Raw genomic sequence first — 27,551 nt, 5'->3', positions numbered from 1 at the left:
TTACAGTTGTGTTTCAAGAAAAATAAACAGGCCAGGGTAGAGGATGTAGGGCAAACAAATGGCACACCCTATAAAAATTAAGTAAGCCCGTATCTGGACGGAATCTAGGGGAACGTTCAAGGATCAGGGGTCAAGTTCGAAACTTCCCAAATCCGGAAAAGAGACAGAAAAATATCTTTCCTGGAGAGTGGAATTCATCCGATTTGTCTAAGTTGTCTTGGAAACATTGTGTCCGTGAAGGGAGTTGCCAGGACCACCTCGAATTTGGAGTTTCTGATCTCAGGATGTCAAACCAACCCACATGACCACGTGTTCTCAGTGCTTAGTTTGACCTAGGCTAGGGTAGCCAAGAGTCCTACAAGTGACCGGTGCAAATTCAAGGACAACAACCAAGAGTCACGAAAGCACTCACACCTCACCCTAGAGAACATACAGCGATTAAAGAAATACAAACTAATCCCTCGGAATGAAGGAGAACGGACTGATAAGCATGTCTAAGGGAGATAGCTGAGAAAGACCATGACGAGTATACTATGGAAAAGAAAAAGAGGACCCAGAAAATGGAAGGTGAACAAAAATCACACCTGAATTATCCACAATGAAAGATGATGTCCGTCTTTAGACAGACTCTGCTGGAACGTTTGAAAGTCAGAGAAATTCACAAGCCAAAAAACGGCAGCGAAGGTCAAGCATGGGCTAACTGGGAAGGGTGAGTTATGAGACTGCTCCAAGCAGGCTCTGAAACCTGTATCCAGGAAGCATGCTGGACCTCAGAGACACAATTATGACAAATCCTCTGACATCACAATGGACCCGAAAAACAACCTAGCCTCATCTACACAGTGCTAGAGTTGGGCTCACTAGTATATTTAACTCCCGTTGCACTCAACTGCACGTTGCCACTGAACATGTAAGTGGCCGGCCGGTGGTGCAGTGGTGAGGTCCGCACCTTCTGGGTCTGTGGCCCAGTATGGGCTGGGTGGAATCCTCGGTTTGGGCCTCCTCACCACTGCTTCAGTTGTTCTGGTGCAGGCGTCCGAGGTAGAGTAGAGGCAGATGGGAAGGGACGTTGGACAGGGCCAGACTTCCACAGCAAATACAGGAGCATTGCCAGCAGATGTGAGCACAGCAATGCACTTGTGCCAAAACAAAACCAATTAAAAGTTGCAAAGAATAGAAAAACTGAAGCTAAGGAAAAAAAAAACAAAAAAACAGGAGCTTGCCATTACGAAGAATAGGATCTCTGTGAATAACCTTAGCAAAACAGGTGAATTCTATGTTAATTCAAAAACTAGCAAACCTTTGGGGAAAGAAACTCAAGAAGACACAAGAAAAAAAAAGATATCGAGGGATCTAGGAATGGAAGGATTAACACACTTGAAAGGTTCATACCGCAGTAAGGAATCTCTGGATTCCATGCAATCCCAGTCAAAGTTGCAGCAGTATTTGCCACAGAGAAGAAGAGAGAATCCTAAAGTTTCTAGCCAGCAACACGAGACCCTGACTAGGCAAAGGAATCCTCAGGAAAACGAACAAAGCAGCACGTGTCACAATTTCTGATTTCAACATAGAGGACGAAGCGCTAGGTACCGAAACGGCACAGTCTGGGCCCCAAAACAGGCATGAAGACCCATGCAAAACAATTGAGAGCCCAGAGCCCAACTCAAACTTACATGGACAGCCCATTTTGGACCAGGGAGCCAAGTGGAGACAGCGGAGGAAGGAGAGTCTCTACAATAAACGGTGCTGGGAAGCCTGCACAGCCACATGGAACACAACGAGAGTACACCATGATGTTACACCTGGCACACACACCACCTGAAATGGATTAAAGCCTTGAATGGCAGACTTGAAACCGTGAACCTTGTAGGAGAAGACCTAGGCAGAGTGCTCTTTGCCATCTGTCTGAGCCGCCTATTTGGAAGAAGCATGTCTGACTGGGCAAGGGCAACAAAGGAAACAAGAAACAAACGGGACCACATCAAATGCACACACTTCTGCCCACTCAAGGAAACCATCAACTGAATACTAAGACACCACAACAATTGGGAGAGGATGTTTGCAAACCACACATCGGACAAGGGGTGAAAAGCCCAAAGATACAATCAACTCGCACGTCTCCACAAGAAAAAAAACAAGCCAATGAAAACCTGGTCAAAAGATGGAAGCAGAGATTTCTCCGAAGAAGACAGAAAGAGGGCCAGTAGGTGCATGAAAACTTGTTCACCATCATTAAGTCTCAGGAAAATGCAAATCCAAACTGCAAGGCCATGGCAGCTCACTGTGGTCAGCATGGCTAGAAGGAAGCAGACAGGAAATAACAAGTGTCAGAGAGGAGGTGGAGAGAAGGGAAGCCTCCTGCACTGCTGGTGGGAGTGTAACCCGGTGCAGCCACGATGCCAAAGGTGTGGAACTGCCTCAGAAGTTTAAGTATCCATGTCCCGTATGACCCAGCTATTAATCTGCCGCTTGCTTATCCAAAAAAGTCAGAAAGACTACCGCATAAAGACATGTGCATGGCTGTGTTCACCACAGTCTTACTCCTGATATCCAAGACTTGGAAAGCACCCTGGTGTCCAGCAAGGGATGATTGGAGAAGGAAGATGGGCTATAGCCACACAATGGTATACCACTCAGCCGGAACAAATGATGCAATCCAGCCATTTGTGACCACCAGAATGGCTGTGAGGGTTTTAGGGGAAGTGTAACAAGCCCCAGTGAGAAATTCAAATACCATAGAATCTCACTTACAAGGCGAAGAAAAAGCAAGCACTAACCAACAGGTGGCACTGAACATTTGTATGCGGGCTCCCAGAGGCAAAGAGGGGCGGTGACGGAGGGTGAAAGAGAAGATTAGGCACAAGTGTGTGGTGAGGGCCTGTGATTAGTCTTACACTGGTGAAGATGATGTAAGCTACACAGAAGTCTAAAGCAATGAGGATGTGAATCTGGAAGTTATAGTACGTTCTAATGCAGGGTCATGGCTATAAATTCACCTCAAATCAAAAATCCAAAACGGGGTCCAGAATGATGTCATAAAGCTTTGGGGGCGGAAAGAGTTTACGGAAGGTGAACTTCCAAGGATGGAAAATCACCTCCAAATGCTTACAGATGCTACAGAAAGGCAGACCATTCCAAATAGGTGAAGAGGAATACTACGAAGAGAACATGATCAGTCCTAAACCCATGAACGAACGGAAAATGTTACCGTCCATGATGTTATTACTAATCACCTTCACGAATAATCCAAACAGGCCCACGTCTTCCCAAGTTCAGGCAAAAGGTTGGTCCAAAAGTACAATTCAGGGCCGGCCCTGTGGTGGAGCAGGTAAGTGCCCACATTCCGCTTGGGCGGCCCGGGCCTCACTGTTTCACCTTACGAGTGCATATCACATTAGTAGTGTTAGGAAATATAGATTTCATGGTATGGTGCGGGCAGAGATCATAAATAAGCAGCAATTGTGAGGATACGTTATCAATACGCACAAGAAAAGGAACCATAAGAATATTACAATCTATGGAAGTATCTGGTACACTTCCCAAAGGCAGAAGGAAGGAAATCTTGTGACCTGCCAAGGTGGAATTGGCAGAGTGCCACGAGGTGACACCATCATTGTGCATCAGAACATTACCTGGGCAACTTCAACTTGTGAGGGAGTCCAGGACTTTTTCTGGGTAAGGTCCACCCATTTTGCCATCTACCCAAGATATAAGAGATAAAACCCAGGATAATCTTACAGGAGTGAAACCAGTGTCTAGAGAGAATGTAGGAGCCCTTTCGAAGTTCAAGGAGAAAGATAGAAACTGACAACAATTGCAGAAAAAGGAAAACTATCCTACCTAGACAGGGTGAGGAGTCAGACTGGTCTGAGATGGCTGTGAAACTCTGTGTGCACGGAGGTTGTCAGGACAACTTCGAATTTTGAGGTCGCTTATGACATCACGGTGAACATGTCCCCCAGGGTGGCCGCATGGTTACAGTCTGAGGATTGGCCTAGGCTAGGCTATTAAAGGGACAGACACCCAGAAACAGGTTTGGCAAACAGAAAGCAGGCACAGAAACTAGAAGAGATAAAACAGAGTCTGATGCAAGGGATAAGAAAGGAACCCTAGGCCACAAGTGAGAATAGAGGGACAGGCACGGAGAGGAGAACATTGTCATCTATTCAAGTCTATGGGGAGGTCATGCTGATTCAAGCTTGCAACTTCATTGGAAACAAGTGGCCGGACTTGGGGTTCATCACACCTACAGTGCCCTTGTGCCTTAAGCATAATGCAAAGTCAAGAAAGATGTCTTGAGGACATTGAAGAGAAGAATCGATGCCTCCTTTCCAAGGCCCATAGCATTCTTTGAAGGTCAGTCTCTTTTTCCGAAGCTCTGGTGTCACGTGGGCCCACTGGGCACATGGTAATGTGTCCCAAGAGATGTCTTGGAAGCCTTGAAGGAATGGAGCCCTGTCACGCTTGGGGTATGTCTCTTTGTTTGGAAGTGCTCTACAAGGGTGCTGAAAAGCACCCTCTTCCACAGGGCTTCGTTCCTTCGTGAAGGCTGCCCTCCCAGGCTAGTGTGCTCTGTTTGCCTCCATCGAAATTCTCTCCCCCTACCTCTTGCCGTAGAAGGATTATTGATTATGTGTTTTGACACCATATGTAAGGAAGTTGCACGAAAATTAGAACTTTACAGTTGTGTTTCAAGAAAAATAAACAGGCCAGGGTAGAGGATGTAGGGCAAACAAATGGCACACCCTATAAAAATTAAGTAAGCCCGTATCTGGACGGAATCTAGGGGAACGTTCAAGGATCAGGGGTCAAGTTCGAAACTTCCCAAATCCGGAAAAGAGACAGAAAAATATCTTTCCTGGAGAGTGGAATTCATCCGATTTGTCTAAGTTGTCTTGGAAACATTGTGTCCGTGAAGGGAGTTGCCAGGACCACCTCGAATTTGGAGTTTCTGATCTCAGGATGTCAAACCAACCCACATGACCACGTGTTCTCAGTGCTTAGTTTGACCTAGGCTAGGATAGCCAAGAGTCCTACAAGTGACCGGTGCAAATTCAAGGACAACAACCAAGAGTCACGAAAGCACTCACACCTCACCCTAGAGAACATACAGCGATTAAAGAAATACAAACTAATCCCTCGGAATGAAGGAGAACGGACTGATAAGCATGTCTAAGGGAGATAGCTGAGAAAGACCATGACGAGTATACTATGGAAAAGAAAAAGAGGACCCAGAAAATGGAAGGTGAACAGAAATCACACCTGAATTATCCACAATGAAAGATGATGTCCGTCTTTAGACAGACTCTGCTGGAACGTTTGAAAGTCAGAGAAATTCACAAGCCAAAAAACGGCAGCGAAGGTCAAGCATGGGCTAACTGGGAAGGGTGAGTTATGAGACTGCTCCAAGCAGGCTCTGAAACCTGTATCCAGGAAGCATGCTGGACCTCAGAGACACAATTATGACAAATCCTCTGACATCACAATGGACCCGAAAAACAACCTAGCCTCATCTACACAGTGCTAGAGTTGGGCTCACTAGTATATTTAACTCCCGTTGCACTCAACTGCACGTTGCCACTGAACATGTAAGTGGCCGGCCGGTGGTGCAGTGGTGAGGTCCGCACCTTCTGGGTCTGTGGCCCAGTATGGGCTGGGTGGAATCCTCGGTTTGGGCCTCCTCACCACTGCTTCAGTTGTTCTGGTGCAGGCGTCCGAGGTAGAGTAGAGGCAGATGGGAAGGGACGTTGGACAGGGCCAGACTTCCACAGCAAATACAGGAGCATTGCCAGCAGATGTGAGCACAGCAATGCACTTGTGCCAAAACAAAACCAATTAAAAGTTGCAAAGAATAGAAAAACTGAAGCTAAGGAAAAAAAAAACAAAAAAACAGGAGCTTGCCATTATGAAGAATAGGATCTCTGTGAATAACCTTAGCAAAACAGGTGAATTCTATGTTAATTCAAAAACTAGCAAACCTTTGGGGAAAGAAACTCAAGAAGACACAAGAAAAAAAAAGATATCGAGGGATCTAGGAATGGAAGGATTAACACACTTGAAAGGTTCATACCGCAGTAAGGAATCTCTGGATTCCATGCAATCCCAGTCAAAGTTGCAGCAGTATTTGCCACAGAGAAGAAGAGAGAATCCTAAAGTTTCTAGCCAGCAACACGAGACCCTGACTAGGCAAAGGAATCCTCAGGAAAACGAACAAAGCAGCACGTGTCACAATTTCTGATTTCAACATAGAGGACGAAGCGCTAGGTACCGAAACGGCACAGTCTGGGCCCCAAAACAGGCATGAAGACCCATGCAAAACAATTGAGAGCCCAGAGCCCAACTCAAACTTACATGGACAGCCCATTTTGGACCAGGGAGCCAAGTGGAGACAGCGGAGAAAGGAGAGTCTCTACAATAAACGGTGCTGGGAAGCCTGCACAGCCACATGGAACACAACGAGAGTACACCATGATGTTACACCTGGCACACACACCACCTGAAATGGATTAAAGCCTTGAATGGCAGACTTGAAACCGTGAACCTTGTAGGAGAAGACCTAGGCAGAGTGCTCTTTGCCATCTGTCTGAGCCGCCTATTTGGAAGAAGCATGTCTGACTGGGCAAGGGCAACAAAGGAAACAAGAAACAAACGGGACCACATCAAATGCACACACTTCTGCCCACTCAAGGAAACCATCAACTGAATACTAAGACACCACAACAATTGGGAGAGGATGTTTGCAAACCACACATCGGACAAGGGGTGAAAAGCCCAAAGATACAATCAACTCGCACGTCTCCACAAGAAAAAAAACAAGCCAATGAAAACATGGTCAAAAGATGGAAGCAGAGATTTCTCCGAAGAAGACAGAAAGAGGGCCAGTAGGTGCATGAAAACTTGTTCACCATCATGAAGTCTTAGTAAAATGCAAATCCAAACTGCAAGGCCATGGCAGCTCACTGTGGTCAGCATGGCTAGAGGGAGCAGACAGGAAATAACAAGTGTCAGAGAGGAGGTGCAGAGAAGGGAAGCCTCCTGCACTGCTGGTGGGAGTGTAACCCGGTGCAGCCACGATGCCAAAGGTGTGGAACTGCCTCAGAAGTTTAAGTATCCATGTCCCGTATGACCCAGCTATTAATCTGCCGCTTGCTTATCCAAAAAAGTCAGAAAGACTACCACATAAAGACATGTGCATGGCTGTGTTCACCACCATCTTACTCCTGATATCCAAGACTTGGAAAGCACCCTGGTGTCCAGCAAGGGATGATTGGAGAAGGAAGATGGGCTATAGCCACACAATGGTATACCACTCAGCCGGAACAAATGATGCAATCCAGCCATTTGTGACCACCAGAATGGCTGTGAGGGTTTTAGGGGAAGTGTAACAAGCCCCAGTGAGAAATTCAAATACCATAGAATCTCACTTACAAGGCGAAGAAAAAGCAAGCACTAACCAACAGGTGGCACTGAACATTTGTATGCGGGCTCCCAGAGGCAAAGAGGGGCGGTGACGGAGGGTGAAAGAGAAGATTAGGCACAAGTGTGTGGTGAGGGCCTGTGATTAGTCTTACACTGGTGAAGATGATGTAAGCTACACAGAAGTCTAAAGCAATGAGGATGTGAATCTGGAAGTTATAGTACGTTCTAATGCAGGGTCATGGCTATAAATTCACCTCAAATCAAAAATCCAAAACGGGGTCCAGAATGATGTCATAAAGCTTTGGGGGCGGAAAGAGTTTACGGAAGGTGAACTTCCAAGGATGGAAAATCACCTCCAAATGCTTACAGATGCTACAGAAAGGCAGACCATTCCAAATAGGTGAAGAGGAATACTACGAAGAGAACATGATCAGTCCTAAACCCATGAACGAACGGAAAATGTTACCGTCCATGATGTTATTACTAATCACCTTCACGAATAATCCAAACAGGCCCACGTCTTCCCAAGTTCAGGCAAAAGGTTGGTCCAAAAGTACAATTCAGGGCCGGCCCTGTGGTGGAGCAGGTAAGTGCCCACATTACGCTTGGGCGGCCCGGGCCTCACTGTTTCACATTACGAGTGCATATCACATTAGTAGTGTTAGGAAATATAGATTTCATGGTATGGTGCGGGCAGAGATCATAAATAAGCAGCAATTGTGAGGATACGTTATCAATACGCACAAGAAAAGGAACCATAAGAATATTACAATCTATGGAAGTATCTGGTACACTTCCCAAAGGCAGAAGGAAGGAAATCTTGTGACCTGCCAAGGTGGAATTGGCAGAGTGCCACGAGATGACACCATCATTGTGCATCAGAACATTCCCTGGGCAACTTCAACTTGTGAGGGAGTCCAGGACTTTTTCTGGGTAAGGTCCACCCATTTTGCCATCTACCCAAGATATAAGAGATAAAACCCAGGATAATCTTACAGGAGTGAAACCAGTGTCTAGAGAGAATGTAGGAGCCCTTTCGAAGTTCAAGGAGAAAGATAGAAACTGACAACAATTGCAGAAAAAGGAAAACTATCATACCTAGACAGGGTGAGGAGTCAGACTGGTCTGAGATGGCTGTGAAACTCTGTGTGCACGGAGGTTGTCAGGACAACTTCGAATTTTGAGGTCGCTTATGACATCACGGTGAACATGTCCCCCAGGGTGGCCGCATGGTTACAGTCTGAGGATTGGCCTAGGCTAGGCTATTAAAGGGACAGATACCCAGAAACAGGTTTGGCAAACAGAAAGCAGGCACAGAAACTAGAAGAGATAAAACAGAGTCTGATGCAAGGGATAAGAAAGGAACCCTAGGCCACAAGTGAGAATAGAGGGACAGTCCGGAGAGGAGAACATTGTCATCTATTCAAGTCTATGGGGAGGTCATGCTGATTCAAGCTTGCAACTTCATTGGAAACAAGTGGCCGGACTTGGCGTTCATCACACCTACAGTGCCCTTGTGCCTTAAGCATAATGCAAAGTCAAGAAAGATGTCTTGAGGACATTGAAGAGAAGAATCGATGCCTCCTTTCCAAGGCCCATAGCATTCTTTGAAGGTCAGTCTCTTTTTCCGAAGCTCTGGTGTCACGTGGGCCCACTGGGCACATGGTAATGTGTCCCAAGAGATGTCTTGGAAGCCTTGAAGGAATGGAGCCCTGTCACGCTTGGGGTATGTCTCTTTGTTTGGAAGTGCTCTACAAGGGTGCTGAAAAGCACCCTCTTCCACAGGGCTTCGTCCCTTCGTGAAGGCTGCCCTCCCAGGCTAGTGTGCTCTGTTTGCCTCCATCGAAATTCTCTCCCCCTACCTCTTGCCGTAGAAGGATTATTGATTATGTGTTTTGACACCATATGTAAGGAAGTTGCACGAAAATTAGAACTTTACAGTTGTGTTTCAAGAAAAATAAACAGGCCAGGGTAGAGGATGTAGGGCAAACAAATGGCACACCCTATAAAAATTAAGTAAGCCCGTATCTGGACGGAATCTAGGGGATCGTTCAAGGATCAGGGGTCAAGTTCGAAACTTCCCAAATCCGGAAAAGAGACAGAAAAATATCTTTCCTGGAGAGTGGAATTCATCCGATTTGTCTAAGTTGTCTTGGAAACATTGTGTCCGTGAAGGGAGTTGCCAGGACCACCTCGAATTTGGAGTTTCTGATCTCAGGATGTCAAACCAACCCACATGACCACGTGTTCTCAGTGCTTAGTTTGACCTAGGCTAGGATAGCCAAGAGTCCTACAAGTGACCGGTGCAAATTCAAGGACAACAACCAAGAGTCACGAAAGCACTCACACCTCACCCTAGAGAACATACAGCGATTAAAGAAATACAAACTAATCCCTCGGAATGAAGGAGAACGGACTGATAAGCATGTCTAAGGGAGATAGCTGAGAAAGACCATGACGAGTATACTATGGAAAAGAAAAAGAGGACCCAGAAAATGGAAGGTGAACAGAAATCACACCTGAATTATCCACAATGAAAGATGATGTCCGTCTTTAGACAGACTCTGCTGGAACGTTTGAAAGTCAGAGAAATTCACAAGCCAAAAAACGGCAGCGAAGGTCAAGCATGGGCTAACTGGGAAGGGTGAGTTATGAGACTGCTCCAAGCAGGCTCTGAAACCTGTATCCAGGAAGCATGCTGGACCTCAGAGACACAATTATGACAAATCCTCTGACATCACAATGGACCCGAAAAACAACCTAGCCTCATCTACACAGTGCTAGAGTTGGGCTCACTAGTATATTTAACTCCCGTTGCACTCAACTGCACGTTGCCACTGAACATGTAAGTGGCCGGCCGGTGGTGCAGTGGTGAGGTCCGCACCTTCTGGGTCTGTGGCCCAGTATGGGCTGGGTGGAATCCTCGGTTTGGGCCTCCTCACCACTGCTTCAGTTGTTCTGGTGCAGGCGTCCGAGGTAGAGTAGAGGCAGATGGGAAGGGACGTTGGACAGGGCCAGACTTCCACAGCAAATACAGGAGCATTGCCAGCAGATGTGAGCACAGCAATGCACTTGTGCCAAAACAAAACCAATTAAAAGTTGCAAAGAATAGAAAAACTGAAGCTAAGGAAAAAAAAAAAAAAAAAACAGGAGCTTGCCATTACGAAGAATAGGATCTCTGTGAATAACCTTAGCAAAACAGGTGAATTCTATGTTAATTCAAAAACTAGCAAACCTTTGGGGAAAGAAACTCAAGAAGACACAAGAAAAAAAAAGATATCGAGGGATCTAGGAATGGAAGGATTAACACACTTGAAAGGTTCATACCGCAGTAAGGAATCTCTGGATTCCATGCAATCCCAGTCAAAGTTGCAGCAGTATTTGCCACAGAGAAGAAGAGAGAATCCTAAAGTTTCTAGCCAGCAACACGAGACCCTGACTAGGCAAAGGAATCCTCAGGAAAACGAACAAAGCAGCACGTGTCACAATTTCTGATTTCAACATAGAGGACGAAGCGCTAGGTACCGAAACGGCACAGTCTGGGCCCCAAAACAGGCATGAAGACCCATGCAAAACAATTGAGAGCCCAGAGCCCAACTCAAACTTACATGGACAGCCCATTTTGGACCAGGGAGCCAAGTGGAGACAGCGGAGAAAGGAGAGTCTCTACAATAAACGGTGCTGGGAAGCCTGCACAGCCACATGGAACACAACGAGAGTACACCATGATGTTACACCTGGCACACACACCACCTGAAATGGATTAAAGCCTTGAATGGCAGACTTGAAACCGTGAACCTTGTAGGAGAAGACCTAGGCAGAGTGCTCTTTGCCATCTGTCTGAGCCGCCTATTTGGAAGAAGCATGTCTGACTGGGCAAGGGCAACAAAGGAAACAAGAAACAAACGGGACCACATCAAATGCACACACTTCTGCCCACTCAAGGAAACCATCAACTGAATACTAAGACACCACAACAATTGGGAGAGGATGTTTGCAAACCACACATCGGACAAGGGGTGAAAAGCCCAAAGATACAATCAACTCGCACGTCTCCACAAGAAAAAAAACAAGCCAATGAAAACCTGGTCAAAAGATGGAAGCAGAGATTTCTCCGAAGAAGACAGAAAGAGGGCCAGTAGGTGCATGAAAACTTGTTCACCATCATGAAGTCTCAGGAAAATGCAAATCCAAACTGCAAGGCCATGGCAGCTCACTGTGGTCAGCATGGCTAGAAGGAAGCAGACAGGAAATAACAAGTGTCAGAGAGGAGGTGCAGAGAAGGGAAGCCTCCTGCACTGCTGGTGGGAGTGTAACCCGGTGCAGCCACGATGCCAAAGGTGTGGAACTGCCTCAGAAATTTAAGTATCCATGTCCCGTATGACCCAGCTATTAATCTGCCGCTTGCTTATCCAAAAAAGTCAGAAAGACTATCGCATAAAGACATGTGCATGGCTGTGTTCACCACAGTCTTACTCCGGATATCCAAGACTTGGAAAGCACCCTGGTGTCCAGCAAGGGATGATTGGAGAAGGAAGATGGGCTATAGCCACACAATGGTATACCACTCAGCCGGAACAAATGATGCAATCCAGCCATTTGTGACCACCAGAATGGCTGTGAGGGTTTTAGGGGAAGTGTAACAAGCCCCAGTGAGAAATTCAAATACCATAGAATCTCACTTACAAGGAGAAGAAAAAGCAAGCACTAACCAACAGGTGGCACTGAACATTTGTATGCGGGCTCCCAGAGGCAAAGAGGGGCGGTGACGGAGGGTGAAAGAGAAGATTAGGCACAAGTGTGTGGTGAGGGCCTGTGATTAGTCTTACACTGGTGAAGATGATGTAAGCTACACAGAAGTCTAAAGCAATGAGGATGTGAATCTGGAAGTTATAGTACGTTCTAATGCAGGGTCATGGCTATAAATTCACCTCAAATCAAAAATCCAAAAAGGGGTCCAGAATGATGTCATAAAGCTTTGGGGGCGGAAAGAGTTTACAGAAGGTGAACTTCCAAGGATGGAAAATCACCTCCAAATGCTTACAGATGCTACAGAAAGGCAGACCATTCCAAATAGGTGAAGAGGAATACTACGAAGAGAACATGATCAGTCCTAAACCCATGAACGAACGGAAAATGTTACCGTCCATGATGTTATTACTAATCACCTTCACGAATAATCCAAACAGGCCCACGTCTTCCCAAGTTCAGGCAAAAGGTTGGTCCAAAAGTACAATTCAGGGCCGGCCCTGTGGTGGAGCAGGTAAGTGCCCACATTCCGCTTGGGCGGCCCGGGCCTCACTGTTTCACATTACGAGTGCATATCACATTAGTAGTGTTAGGAAATATAGATTTCATGGTATGGTGCGGGCAGAGATCATAAATAAGCAGCAATTGTGAGGATACCTTATCAATACGCACAAGAAAAGGAACCATAAGAATATTACAATCTATGGAAGTATCTGGTACACTTCCCAAAGGCAGAAGGAAGGAAAACTTGTGACCTGCCAAGGTGGAATTGGCAGAGTGCCACGAGATGACACCATCATTGTGCATCAGAACATTCCCTGGGCAACTTCAACTTGTGAGGGAGTCCAGGACTTTTTCTGGGTAAGGTCCACCCATTTTGCCATCTACCCAAGATATAAGAGATAAAACCCAGGATAATCTTACAGGAGTGAAACCAGTGTCTAGAGAGAATGTAGGAGCCCTTTCGAAGTTCAAGGAGAAAGATAGAAACTGACAACAATTGCAGAAAAAGGAAAACTATCCTACCTAGACAGGGTGAGGAGTCAGACTGGTCTGAGATGGCTGTGAAACTCTGTGTGCACGGAGGTTGTCAGGACAACTTCGAATTTTGAGGTCGCTTATGACATCACGGTGAACATGTCCCCCAGGGTGGCCGCATGGTTACAGTCTGAGGATTGGCCTAGGCTAGGCTATTAAAGGGACAGACACCCAGAAACAGGTTTGGCAAACAGAAAGCAGGCACAGAAACTAGAAGAGATAAAACAGAGTCTGATGCAAGGGATAAGAAAGGAACCCTAGGCCACAAGTGAGAATAGAGGGACAGGCACGGAGAGGAGAACATTGTCATCTATTCAAGTCTATGGGGAGGTCATGCTGATTCAAGCTTGCAACTTCATTGGAAACAAGTGGCCGGACTTGGGGTTCATCACACCTACAGTGCCCTTGTGCCTTAAGCATAATGCAAAGTCAAGAAAGATGTCTTGAGGACATTGAACAGAAGAATCGATGCCTCCTTTCCAAGGCCCATAGCATTCTTTGAAGGTCAGTCTCTTTTTCCGAAGCTCTGGTGTCACGTGGGCCCACTGGGCACATGGTAATGTGTCCCAAGAGATGTCTTGGAAGCCTTGAAGGAATGGAGCCCTGTCACGCTTGGGGTATGTCTCTTTGTTTGGAAGTGCTCTACAAGGGTGCTGAAAAGCACCCTCTTCCACAGGGCTTCGTTCCTTCGTGAAGGCTGCCCTCCCAGGCTAGTGTGCTCTGTTTGCCTCCATCGAAATTCTCTCCCCCTACCTCTTGCCGTAGAAGGATTATTGATTATGTGTTTTGACACCATATGTAAGGAAGTTGCACGAAAATTAGAACTTTACAGTTGTGTTTCAAGAAAAATAAACAGGCCAGGGTAGAGGATGTAGGGCAAACAAATGGCACACCCTATAAAAATTAAGTAAGCCCGTATCTGGACGGAATCTAGGGGAACGTTCAAGGATCAGGGGTCAAGTTCGAAACTTCCCAAATCCGGAAAAGAGACAGAAAAATATCTTTCCTGGAGAGTGGAATTCATCCGATTTGTCTAAGTTGTCTTGGAAACATTGTGTCCGTGAAGGGGGTTGCCAGGACCACCTCGAATTTGGAGTTTCTGATCTCAGGATGTCAAACCAACCCACATGACCACGTGTTCTCAGTGCTTAGTTTGACCTAGGCTAGGATAGCCAAGAGTCCTACAAGTGACCGGTGCAAATTCAAGGACAACAACCAAGAGTCACGAAAGCACTCACACCTCACCCTAGAGAACATACAGCGATTAAAGAAATACAAACTAATCCCTCGGAATGAAGGAGAACGGACTGATAAGCATGTCTAAGGGAGATAGCTGAGAAAGACCATGACGAGTATACTATGGAAAAGAAAAAGAGGACCCAGAAAATGGAAGGTGAACAGAAATCACACCTGAATTATCCACAATGAAAGATGATGTCCGTCTTTAGACAGACTCTGCTGGAACGTTTGAAAGTCAGAGAAATTCACAAGCCAAAAAACGGCAGCGAAGGTCAAGCATGGGCTAACTGGGAAGGGTGAGTTATGAGACTGCTCCAAGCAGGCTCTGAAACCTGTATCCAGGAAGCATGCTGGACCTCAGAGACACAATTATGACAAATCCTCTGACATCACAATGGACCGGAAAAACAACCTAGCCTCATCTACACAGTGCTAGAGTTGGGCTCACTAGTATATTTAACTCCCGTTGCACTCAACTGCACGTTGCCACTGAACATGTAAGTGGCCGGCCGGTGGTGCAGTGGTGAGGTCCGCACCTTCTGGGTCTGTGGCCCAGTATGGGCTGGGTGGAATCCTCGGTTTGGGCCTCCTCACCACTGCTTCAGTTGTTCTGGTGCAGGCGTCCGAGGTAGAGTAGAGGCAGATGGGAAGGGACGTTGGACAGGGCCAGACTTCCACAGCAAATACAGGAGCATTGCCAGCAGATGTGAGCACAGCAATGCACTTGTGCCAAAACAAAACCAATTAAAAGTTGCAAAGAATAGAAAAACTGAAGCTAAGGAAAAAAAAAAAAAAAAACAGGAGCTTGCCATTATGAAGAATAGGATCTCTGTGAATAACCTTAGCAAAACAGGTGAATTCTATGTTAATTCAAAAACTAGCAAACCTTTGGGGAAAGAAACTCAAGAAGACACAAGAAAAAAAAAGATATCGAGGGATCTAGGAATGGAAGGATTAACACACTTGAAAGGTTCATACCGCAGTAAGGAATCTCTGGATTCCATGCAATCCCAGTCAAAGTTGCAGCAGTATTTGCCACAGAGAAGAAGAGAGAATCCTAAAGTTTCTAGCCAGCAACACGAGACCCTGACTAGGCAAAGGAATCCTCAGGAAAACGAACAAAGCAGCACGTGTCACAATTTCTGATTTCAACATAGAGGACGAAGCGCTAGGTACCGAAACGGCACAGTCTGGGCCCCAAAACAGGCATGAAGACCCATGCAAAACAATTGAGAGCCCAGAGCCCAACTCAAACTTACATGGACAGCCCATTTTGGACCAGGGAGCCAAGTGGAGACAGCGGAGAAAGGAGAGTCTCTACAATAAACGGTGCTGGGAAGCCTGCACAGCCACATGGAACACAACGAGAGTACACCATGATGTTACACCTGGCACACACACCACCTGAAATGGATTAAAGCCTTGAATGGCAGACTTGAAACCGTGAACCTTGTAGGAGAAGACCTAGGCAGAGTGCTCTTTGCCATCTGTCTGAGCCGCCTATTTGGAAGAAGCATGTCTGACTGGGCAAGGGCAACAAAGGAAACAAGAAACAAACGGGACCACATCAAATGCACACACTTCTGCCCACTCAAGGAAACCATCAACTGAATACTAAGACACCACAACAATTGGGAGAGGATGTTTGCAAACCACACATCGGACAAGGGGTGAAAAGCCCAAAGATACAATCAACTCGCACGTCTCCACAAGAAAAAAAACAAGCCAATGAAAACCTGGTCAAAAGATGGAAGCAGAGATTTCTCCGAAGAAGACAGAAAGAGGGCCAGTAGGTGCATGAAAACTTGTTCACCATCATGAAGTCTCAGGAAAATGCAAATCCAAACTGCAAGGCCATGGCAGCTCACTGTGGTCAGCATGGCTAGAGGGAGCAGACAGGAAATAACAAGTGTCAGAGAGGAGGTGCAGAGAAGGGAAGCCTCCTGCACAGCTGCTGGGAGTGTAACCCGGTGCAGCCACGATGCCAAAGGTGTGGAACTGCCTCAGAAGTTTAAGTATCCATGTCCCGTATGACCCAGCTATTAATCTGCCGCTTGCTTATCCAATAAAGTCAGAAAGACTACCGCATAAAGACATGTGCATGGCTGTGTTCACCACCGTCTTACTCCTGATATCCAAGACTTGGAAAGCACCCTGGTGTCCAGCAAGGGATGATTGGAGAAGGAAGATGGGCTATAGCCACACAATGGTATACCACTCAGCCGGAACAAATGATGCAATCCAGCCATTTGTGACCACCAGAATGGCTGTGAGGGTTTTAGGGGAAGTGTAACAAGCCCCAGTGAGAAATTCAAATACCATAGAATCTCACTTACAAGGCGAAGAAAAAGCAAGCACTAACCAACAGGTGGCACTGAACATTTGTATGCGGGTTCCCAGAGGCAAAGAGGGGCGGTGAGGAGGGTGAAAGAGAAGATTAGGCACAAGTGTGTGGTGAGGGCCTGTGATTAGTCTTACACTGGTGAAGATGATGTAAGCTACACAGAAGTCTAAAGCAATGAGGATGTGAATCTGGAAGTTATAGTACGTTCTAATGCAGGGTCATGGCTATAAATTCACCTCAAATCAAAAATCCAAAACGGGGTCCAGAATGATGTCATAAAGCTTTGGGGGCGGAAAGAGTTTACGGAAGGTGAACTTCCAAGGATGGAAAATCACCTCCAAATGCTTACAGATGCTACAGAAAGGCAGACCATTCCAAATAGGTGAAGAGGAATACTACGAAGAGAACATGATCAGTCCTAAACCCATGAACGAACGGAAAATGTTACCGTCCATGATGTTATTACTAATCACCTTCACGAATAATCCAAACAGGCCCACGTCTTCCCAAGTTCAGGCAAAAGGTTGGTCCAAAAGTACAATTCAGGGCCGGCCCTGTGGTGGAGCAGGTAAGTGCCCACATTCCGCTTGGGCGGCCCGGGCCTCACTGTTTCACATTACGAGTGCATATCACATTAGTAGTGTTAGGAAATATAGATTTCATGGTATGGTGCGGGCAGAGATCATAAATAAGCAGCAATTGTGAGGATACGTTATCAATACGCACAAGAAAAGGAACCATAAGAATATTACAATCTATGGAAGTATCTGGTACACTTCCCAAAGGCAGAAGGAAGGAAATCTTGTGACCTGCCAAGGTGGAATTGGCAGAGTGCCACGAGATGACACCATCATTGTGCATCAGAACATTCCCTGGGCAACTTCAACTTGTGAGGGAGTCCAGGACTTTTTCTGGGTAAGGTCCACCCATTTTGCCATCTACCCAAGATATAAGAGATAAAACCCAGGATAATCTTACAGGAGTGAAACCAGTGTCTAGAGAGAATGTAGGAGCCCTTTCGAAGTTCAAGGAGAAAGATAGAAACTGACAACAATTGCAGAAAAAGGAAAACTATCCTACCTAGACAGGGTGAGGAGTCAGACTGGTCTGAGATGGCTGTGAAACTCTGTGTGCACGGAGGTTGTCAGGACAACTTCGAATTTTGAGGTCGCTTATGACATCACGGTGAACATGTCCCCCAGGGTGGCCGCATGGTTACAGTCTGAGGATTGGCCTAGGCTAGGCTATTAAAGGGACAGACACCCAGAAACAGGTTTGGCAAACAGAAAGCAGGCACAGAAACTAGAAGAGATAAAACAGAGTCTGATGCAAGGGATAAGAAAGGAACCCTAGGCCACAAGTGAGAATAGAGGGAGAGGCACGGAGAGGAGAACATTGTCATCTATTCAAGTCTATGGGGAGGTCATGCTGATTCAAGCTTGCAACTTCATTGGAAACAAGTGGCCGGACTTGGGGTTCATCACACCTACAGTGCCCTTGTGCCTTAAGCATAATGCAAAGTCAAGAAAGATGTCTTGAGGACATTGAAGAGAAGAATCGATGCCTCCTTTCCAAGGCCCATAGCATTCTTTGAAGGTCAGTCTCTTTTTCCGAAGCTCTGGTGTCACGTGGGCCCACTGGGCACATGGTAATGTGTCCCAAGAGATGTCTTGGAAGCCTTGAAGGAATGGAGCCCTGTCACGCTTGGGGTATGTCTCTTTGTTTGGAAGTGCTCTACAAGGGTGCTGAAAAGCACCCTCTTCCACAGGGCTTCGTTCCTTCGTGAAGGCTGCCCTCCCAGGCTAGTGTGCTCTGTTTGCCTCCATCGAAATTCTCTCCCCCTACCTCTTGCCGTAGAAGGATTATTGATTATGTGTTTTGACACCATATGTAAGGAAGTTGCACGAAAATTAGAACTTTACAGTTGTGTTTCAAGAAAAATAAACAGGCCAGGGTAGAGGATGTAGGGCAAACAAATGGCACACCCTATAAAAATTAAGTAAGCCCGTATCTGGACGGAATCTAGGGGATCGTTCAAGGATCAGGGGTCAAGTTCGAAACTTCCCAAATCCGGAAAAGAGACAGAAAAATATCTTTCCTGGAGAGTGGAATTCATCCGATTTGTCTAAGTTGTCTTGGAAACATTGTGTCCGTGAAGGGAGTTGCCAGGACCACCTCGAATTTGGAGTTTCTGATCTCAGGATGTCAAACCAACCCACATGACCACGTGTTCTCAGTGCTTAGTTTGACCTAGGCTAGGATAGCCAAGAGTCCTACAAGTGACCGGTGCAAATTCAAGGACAACAACCAAGAGTCACGAAAGCACTCACACCTCACCCTAGAGAACATACAGCGATTAAAGAAATACAAACTAATCCCTCGGAATGAAGGAGAACGGACTGATAAGCATGTCTAAGGGAGATAGCTGAGAAAGACCATGACGAGTATACTATGGAAAAGAAAAAGAGGACCCAGAAAATGGAAGGTGAACAGAAATCACACCTGAATTATCCACAATGAAAGATGATGTCCGTCTTTAGACAGACTCTGCTGGAACGTTTGAAAGTCAGAGAAATTCACAAGCCAAAAAACGGCAGCGAAGGTCAAGCATGGGCTAACTGGGAAGGGTGAGTTATGAGACTGCTCCAAGCAGGCTCTGAAACCTGTATCCAGGAAGCATGCTGGACCTCAGAGACACAATTATGACAAATCCTCTGACATCACAATGGACCCGAAAAACAACCTAGCCTCATCTACACAGTGCTAGAGTTGGGCTCACTAGTATATTTAACTCCCGTTGCACTCAACTGCACGTTGCCACTGAACATGTAAGTGGCCGGCCGGTGGTGCAGTGGTGAGGTCCGCACCTTCTGGGTCTGTGGCCCAGTATGGGCTGGGTGGAATCCTCGGTTTGGGCCTCCTCACCACTGCTTCAGTTGTTCTGGTGCAGGCGTCCGAGGTAGAGTAGAGGCAGATGGGAAGGGACGTTGGACAGGGCCAGACTTCCACAGCAAATACAGGAGCATTGCCAGCAGATGTGAGCACAGCAATGCACTTGTGCCAAAACAAAACCAATTAAAAGTTGCAAAGAATAGAAAAACTGAAGCTAAGGAAAAAAAAAACAAAAAAACAGGAGCTTGCCATTATGAAGAATAGGATCTCTGTGAATAACCTTAGCAAAACAGGTGAATTCTATGTTAATTCAAAAACTAGCAAACCTTTGGGGAAAGAAACTCAAGAAGACACAAGAAAAAAAAAGATATCGAGGGATCTAGGAATGGAAGGATTAACACACTTGAAAGGTTCATACCGCAGTAAGGAATCTCTGGATTCCATGCAATCCCAGTCAAAGTTGCAGCAGTATTTGCCACAGAGAAGAAGAGAGAATCCTAAAGTTTCTAGCCAGCAACACGAGACCCTGACTAGGCAAAGGAATCCTCAGGAAAACGAACAAAGCAGCACGTGTCACAATTTCTGATTTCAACATAGAGGACGAAGCGCTAGGTACCGAAACGGCACAGTCTGGGCCCCAAAACAGGCATGAAGACCCATGCAAAACAATTGAGAGCCCAGAGCCCAACTCAAACTTACATGGACAGCCCATTTTGGACCAGGGAGCCAAGTGGAGACAGCGGAGAAAGGAGAGTCTCTACAATAAACGGTGCTGGGAAGCCTGCACAGCCACATGGAACACAACGAGAGTACACCATGATGTTACACCTGGCACACACACCACCTGAAATGGATTAAAGCCTTGAATGGCAGACTTGAAACCGTGAACCTTGTAGGAGAAGACCTAGGCAGAGTGCTCTTTGCCATCTGTCTGAGCCGCCTATTTGGAAGAAGCATGTCTGACTGGGCAAGGGCAACAAAGGAAACAAGAAACAAACGGGACCACATCAAATGCACACACTTCTGCCCACTCAAGGAAACCATCAACTGAATACTAAGACACCACAACAATTGGGAGAGGATGTTTGCAAACCACACATCGGACAAGGGGTGAAAAGCCCAAAGATACAATCAACTCGCACGTCTCCACAAGAAAAAAAACAAGCCAATGAAAACCTGGTCAAAAGATGGAAGCAGAGATTTCTCCGAAGAAGACAGAAAGAGGGCCAGTAGGTGCATGAAAACTTGTTCACCATCATTAAGTCTCAGGAAAATGCAAATCCAAACTGCAAGGCCATGGCAGCTCACTGTGGTCAGCATGGCTAGAGGGAGCAGACAGGAAATAACAAGTGTCAGAGAGGAGGTGCAGAGAAGGGAAGCCTCCTGCACTGCTGGTGGGAGTGTAACCCGGTGCAGCCACGATGCCAAAGGTGTGGAACTGCCTCAGAAATTTAAGTATCCATGTCCCGTATGACCCAGCTATTAATCTGCCGCTTGCTTATCCAAAAAAGTCAGAAAGACTATCGCATAAAGACATGTGCATGGCTGTGTTCACCACAGTCTTACTCCGGATATCCAAGACTTGGAAAGCACCCTGGTGTCCAGCAAGGGATGATTGGAGAAGGAAGATGGGCTATAGCCACACAATGGTATACCACTCAGCCGGAACAAATGATGCAATCCAGCCATTTGTGACCACCAGAATGGCTGTGAGGGTTTTAGGGGAAGTGTAACAAGCCCCAGTGAGAAATTCAAATACCATAGAATCTCACTTACAAGGAGAAGAAAAAGCAAGCACTAACCAACAGGTGGCACTGAACATTTGTATGCGGGCTCCCAGAGGCAAAGAGGGGCGGTGACGGAGGGTGAAAGAGAAGATTAGGCACAAGTGTGTGGTGAGGGCCTGTGATTAGTCTTACACTGGTGAAGATGATGTAAGCTACACAGAAGTCTAAAGCAATGAGGATGTGAATCTGGAAGTTATAGTACGTTCTAATGCAGGGTCATGGCTATAAATTCACCTCAAATCAAAAATCCAAAAAGGGGTCCAGAATGATGTCATAAAGCTTTGGGGGCGGAAAGAGTTTACAGAAGGTGAACTTCCAAGGATGGAAAATCACCTCCAAATGCTTACAGATGCTACAGAAAGGCAGACCATTCCAAATAGGTGAAGAGGAATACTACGAAGAGAACATGATCAGTCCTAAACCCATGAACGAACGGAAAATGTTACCGTCCATGATGTTATTACTAATCACCTTCACGAATAATCCAAACAGGCCCACGTCTTCCCAAGTTCAGGCAAAAGGTTGGTCCAAAAGTACAATTCAGGGCCGGCCCTGTGGTGGAGCAGGTAAGTGCCCACATTCCGCTTGGGCGGCCCGGGCCTCACTGTTTCACATTACGAGTGCATATCACATTAGTAGTGTTAGGAAATATAGATTTCATGGTATGGTGCGGGCAGAGATCATAAATAAGCAGCAATTGTGAGGATACGTTATCAATACGCACAAGAAAAGGAACCATAAGAATATTACAATCTATGGAAGTATCTGGTACACTTCCCAAAGGCAGAAGGAAGGAAAACTTGTGACCTGCCAAGGTGGAATTGGCAGAGTGCCACGAGATGACACCATCATTGTGCATCAGAACATTCCCTGGGCAACTTCAACTTGTGAGGGAGTCCAGGACTTTTTCTGGGTAAGGTCCACCCATTTTGCCATCTACCCAAGATATAAGAGATAAAACCCAGGATAATCTTACAGGAGTGAAACCAGTGTCTAGAGAGAATGTAGGAGCCCTTTCGAAGTTCAAGGAGAAAAATAGAAACTGACAACAATTGCAGAAAAAGGAAAACTATCCTACCTAGACAGGGTGAGGAGTCAGACTGGTCTGAGATGGCTGTGAAACTCTGTGTGCACGGAGGTTGTCAGGACAACTTCGAATTTTGAGGTCGCTTATGACATCACGGTGAACATGTCCCCCAGGGTGGCCGCATGGTTACAGTCTGAGGATTGGCCTAGGCTAGGCTATTAAAGGGACAGACACCCAGAAACAGGTTTGGCAAACAGAAAGCAGGCACAGAAACTAGAAGAGATAAAACAGAGTCTGATGCAAGGGATAAGAAAGGAACCCTAGGCCACAAGTGAGAATAGAGGGACAGGCACGGAGAGGAGAACATTGTCATCTATTCAAGTCTATGGGGAGGTCATGCTGATTCAAGCTTGCAACTTCATTGGAAACAAGTGGCCGGACTTGGCGTTCATCACACCTACAGTGCCCTTGTGCCTTAAGCATAATGCAAAGTCAAGAAAGATGTCTTGAGGACATTGAAGAGAAGAATCGATGCCTCCTTTCCAAGGCCCATAGCATTCTTTGAAGGTCAGTCTCTTTTTCCGAAGCTCTGGTGTCACGTGGGCCCACTGGGCACATGGTAATGTGTCCCAAGAGATGTCTTGGAAGCCTTGAAGGAATGGAGCCCTGTCACACTTGGGGTATGTCTCTTTGTTTGGAAGTGCTCTACAAGGGTGCTGAAAAGCACCCTCTTCCACAGGGCTTCGTTCCTTCGTGAAGGCTGCCCTCCCAGGCTAGTGTGCTCTGTTTGCCTCCATCGAAATTCTCTCCCCCTACCTCTTGCCGTAGAAGGATTATTGATTATGTGTTTTGACACCATATGTAAGGAAGTTGCACGAAAATTAGAACTTTACAGTTGTGTTTCAAGAAAAATAAACAGGCCAGGGTAGAGGATGTAGGGCAAACAAATGGCACACCCTATAAAAATTAAGTAAGCCCGTATCTGGACGGAATCTAGGGGAACGTTCAAGGATCAGGGGTCAAGTTCGAAACTTCCCAAATCCGGAAAAGAGACAGAAAAATATCTTTCCTGGAGAGTGGAATTCATCCGATTTGTCTAAGTTGTCTTGGAAACATTGTGTCCGTGAAGGGGGTTGCCAGGACCACCTCGAATTTGGAGTTTCTGATCTCAGGATGTCAAACCAACCCACATGACCACGTGTTCTCAGTGCTTAGTTTGACCTAGGCTAGGATAGCCAAGAGTCCTACAAGTGACCGGTGCAAATTCAAGGACAACAACCAAGAGTCACGAAAGCACTCACACCTCACCCTAGAGAACATACAGCGATTAAAGAAATACAAACTAATCCCTCGGAATGAAGGAGAACGGACTGATAAGCATGTCTAAGGGAGATAGCTGAGAAAGACCATGACGAGTATACTATGGAAAAGAAAAAGAGGACCCAGAAAATGGAAGGTGAACAGAAATCACACCTGAATTATCCACAATGAAAGATGATGTCCGTCTTTAGACAGACTCTGCTGGAACGTTTGAAAGTCAGAGAAATTCACAAGCCAAAAAACGGCAGCGAACGTCAAGCATGGGCTAACTGGGAAGGGTGAGTTATGAGACTGCTCCAAGCAGGCTCTGAAACCTGTATCCAGGAAGCATGCTGGACCTCAGAGACACAATTATGACAAATCCTCTGACATCACAATGGACCGGAAAAACAACCTAGCCTCATCTACACAGTGCTAGAGTTGGGCTCACTAGTATATTTAACTCCCGTTGCACTCAACTGCACGTTGCCACTGAACATGTAAGTGGCCGGCCGGTGGTGCAGTGGTGAGGTCCGCACCTTCTGGGTCTGTGGCCCAGTATGGGCTGGGTGGAATCCTCGGTTTGGGCCTCCTCACCACTGCTTCAGTTGTTCTGGTGCAGGCGTCCGAGGTAGAGTAGAGGCAGATGGGAAGGGACGTTGGACAGGGCCAGACTTCCACAGCAAATACAGGAGCATTGCCAGCAGATGTGAGCACAGCAATGCACTTGTGCCAAAACAAAACCAATTAAAAGTTGCAAAGAATAGAAAAACTGAAGCTAAGGAAAAAAAAAACAAAAAAACAGGAGCTTGCCATTACGAAGAATAGGATCTCTGTGAATAACCTTAGCAAAACAGGTGAATTCTATGTTAATTCAAAAACTAGCAAACCTTTGGGGAAAGAAACTCAAGAAGACACAAGAAAAAAAAAGATATCGAGGGATCGAGGAATGGAAGGATTAACACACTTGAAAGGTTCATACCGCAGTAAGGAATCTCTGGATTCCATGCAATCCCAGTCAAAGTTGCAGCAGTATTTGCCACAGAGAAGAAGAGAGAATCCTAAAGTTTCTAGCCAGCAACACGAGACCCTGACTAGGCAAAGGAATCCTCAGGAAAACGAACAAAGCAGCACGTGTCACAATTTCTGATTTCAACATAGAGGACGAAGCGCTAGGTACCGAAACGGCACAGTCTGGGCCCCAAAACAGGCATGAAGACCCATGCAAAACAATTGAGAGCCCAGAGCCCAACTCAAACTTACATGGACAGCCCATTTTGGACCAGGGAGCCAAGTGGAGACAGCGGAGAAAGGAGAGTCTCTACAATAAACGGTGCTGGGAAGCCTGCACAGCCACATGGAACACAACGAGAGTACACCATGATGTTACACCTGGCACACACACCACCTGAAATGGATTAAAGCCTTGAATGGCAGACTTGAAACCGTGAACCTTGTAGGAGAAGACCTAGGCAGAGTGCTCTTTGCCATCTGTCTGAGCCGCCTATTTGGAAGAAGCATGTCTGACTGGGCAAGGGCAACAAAGGAAACAAGAAACAAACGGGACCACATCAAATGCACACACTTCTGCCCACTCAAGGAAACCATCAACTGAATACTAAGACACCACAACAATTGGGAGAGGATGTTTGCAAACCACACATCGGACAAGGGGTGAAAAGCCCAAAGATACAATCAACTCGCACGTCTCCACAAGAAAAAAAACAAGCCAATGAAAACCTGGTCAAAAGATGGAAGCAGAGATTTCTCCGAAGAAGACAGAAAGAGGGCCAGTAGGTGCATGAAAACTTGTTCACCATCATTAAGTCTCAGGAAAATGCAAATCCAAACTGCAAGGCCATGGCAGCTCACTGTGGTCAGCATGGCTAGAAGGAAGCAGACAGGAAATAACAAGTGTCAGAGAGGAGGTGGAGAGAAGGGAAGCCTCCTGCACTGCTGGTGGGAGTGTAACCCGGTGCAGCCACGATGCCAAAGGTGTGGAACTACCTCAGAAGTTTAAGTATCCATGTCCCGTATGACCCAGCTATTAATCTGCCGCTTGCTTATCCAAAAAAGTCAGAAAGACTACCGCATAAAGACATGTGCATGGCTGTGTTCACCACAGTCTTACTCCGGATATCCAAGACTTGGAAAGCACCCTGGTGTCCAGCAAGGGATGATTGGAGAAGGAAGATGGGCTATAGCCACACAATGGTATACCACTCAGCCGGAACAAATGATGCAATCCAGCCATTTGTGACCACCAGAATGGCTGTGAGGGTTTTAGGGGAAGTGTAACAAGCCCCAGTGAGAAATTCAAATACCATAGAATCTCACTTACAAGGCGAAGAAAAAGCAAGCACTAACCAACAGGTGGCACTGAACATTTGTATGCGGGCTCCCAGAGGCAAAGAGGGGCGGTGACGGAGGGTGAAAGAGAAGATTAGGCACAAGTGTGTGGTGAGGGCCTGTGATTAGTCTTACACTGGTGAAGATGATGTAAGCTACACAGAAGTCTAAAGCAATGAGGATGTGAATCTGGAAGTTATAGTACGTTCTAATGCAGGGTCATGGCTATAAATTCACCTCAAATCAAAAATCCAAAAAGGGGTCCAGAATGATGTCATAAAGCTTTGGGGGCGGAAAGAGTTTACAGAAGGTGAACTTCCAAGGATGGAAAATCACCTCCAAATGCTTACAGATGCTACAGAAAGGCAGACCATTCCAAATAGGTGAAGAGGAATACTACGAAGAGAACATGATCAGTCCTAAACCCATGAACGAACGGAAAATGTTACCGTCCATGATGTTATTACTAATCACCTTCACGAATAATCCAAACAGGCCCACGTCTTCCCAAGTTCAGGCAAAAGGTTGGTCCAAAAGTACAATTCAGGGCCGGCCCTGTGGTGGAGCAGGTAAGTGCCCACATTCCGCTTGGGCGGCCCGGGCCTCACTGTTTCACATTACGAGTGCATATCACATTAGTAGTGTTAGGAAATATAGATTTCATGGTATGGTGCGGGCAGAGATCATAAATAAGCAGCAATTGTGAGGATACGTTATCAATACGCACAAGAAAAGGAACCATAAGAATATTACAATCTATGGAAGTATCTGGTACACTTCCCAAAGGCAGAAGGAAGGAAAACTTGTGACCTGCCAAGGTGGAATTGGCAGAGTGCCACGAGATGACACCATCATTGTGCATCAGAACATTCCCTGGGCAACTTCAACTTGTGAGGGAGTCCAGGACTTTTTCTGGGTAAGGTCCACCCATTTTGCCATCTACCCAAGATATAAGAGATAAAACCCAGGATAATCTTACAGGAGTGAAACCAGTGTCTAGAGAGAATGTAGGAGCCCTTTCGAAGTTCAAGGAGAAAGATAGAAACTGACAACAATTGTAGAAAAAGGAAAACTATCCTACCTAGACAGGGTGAGGAGTCAGACTGGTCTGAGATGGCTGTGAAACTCTGTGTGCACGGAGGTTGTCAGGACAACTTCGAATTTTGAGGTCGCTTATGACATCACGGTGAACATGTCCCCCAGGGTGGCCGCATGGTTACAGTCTGAGGATTGGCCTAGGCTAGGCTATTAAAGGGACAGATACCCAGAAACAGGTTTGGCAAACAGAAAGCAGGCACAGAAACTAGAAGAGATAAAACAGAGTCTGATGCAAGGGATAAGAAAGGAACCCTAGGCCACAAGTGAGAATAGAGGGACAGGCACGGAGAGAACATTGTCATCTATTCAA

The sequence above is a fragment of the Equus asinus genome, chromosome 24, assembly GCF_041296235.1.
Source record: "Equus asinus isolate D_3611 breed Donkey chromosome 24, EquAss-T2T_v2, whole genome shotgun sequence".
Taxonomy (NCBI): Eukaryota; Metazoa; Chordata; class Mammalia; order Perissodactyla; family Equidae; genus Equus; species Equus asinus.
This window is presented reverse-complemented; position numbering follows the sequence as displayed.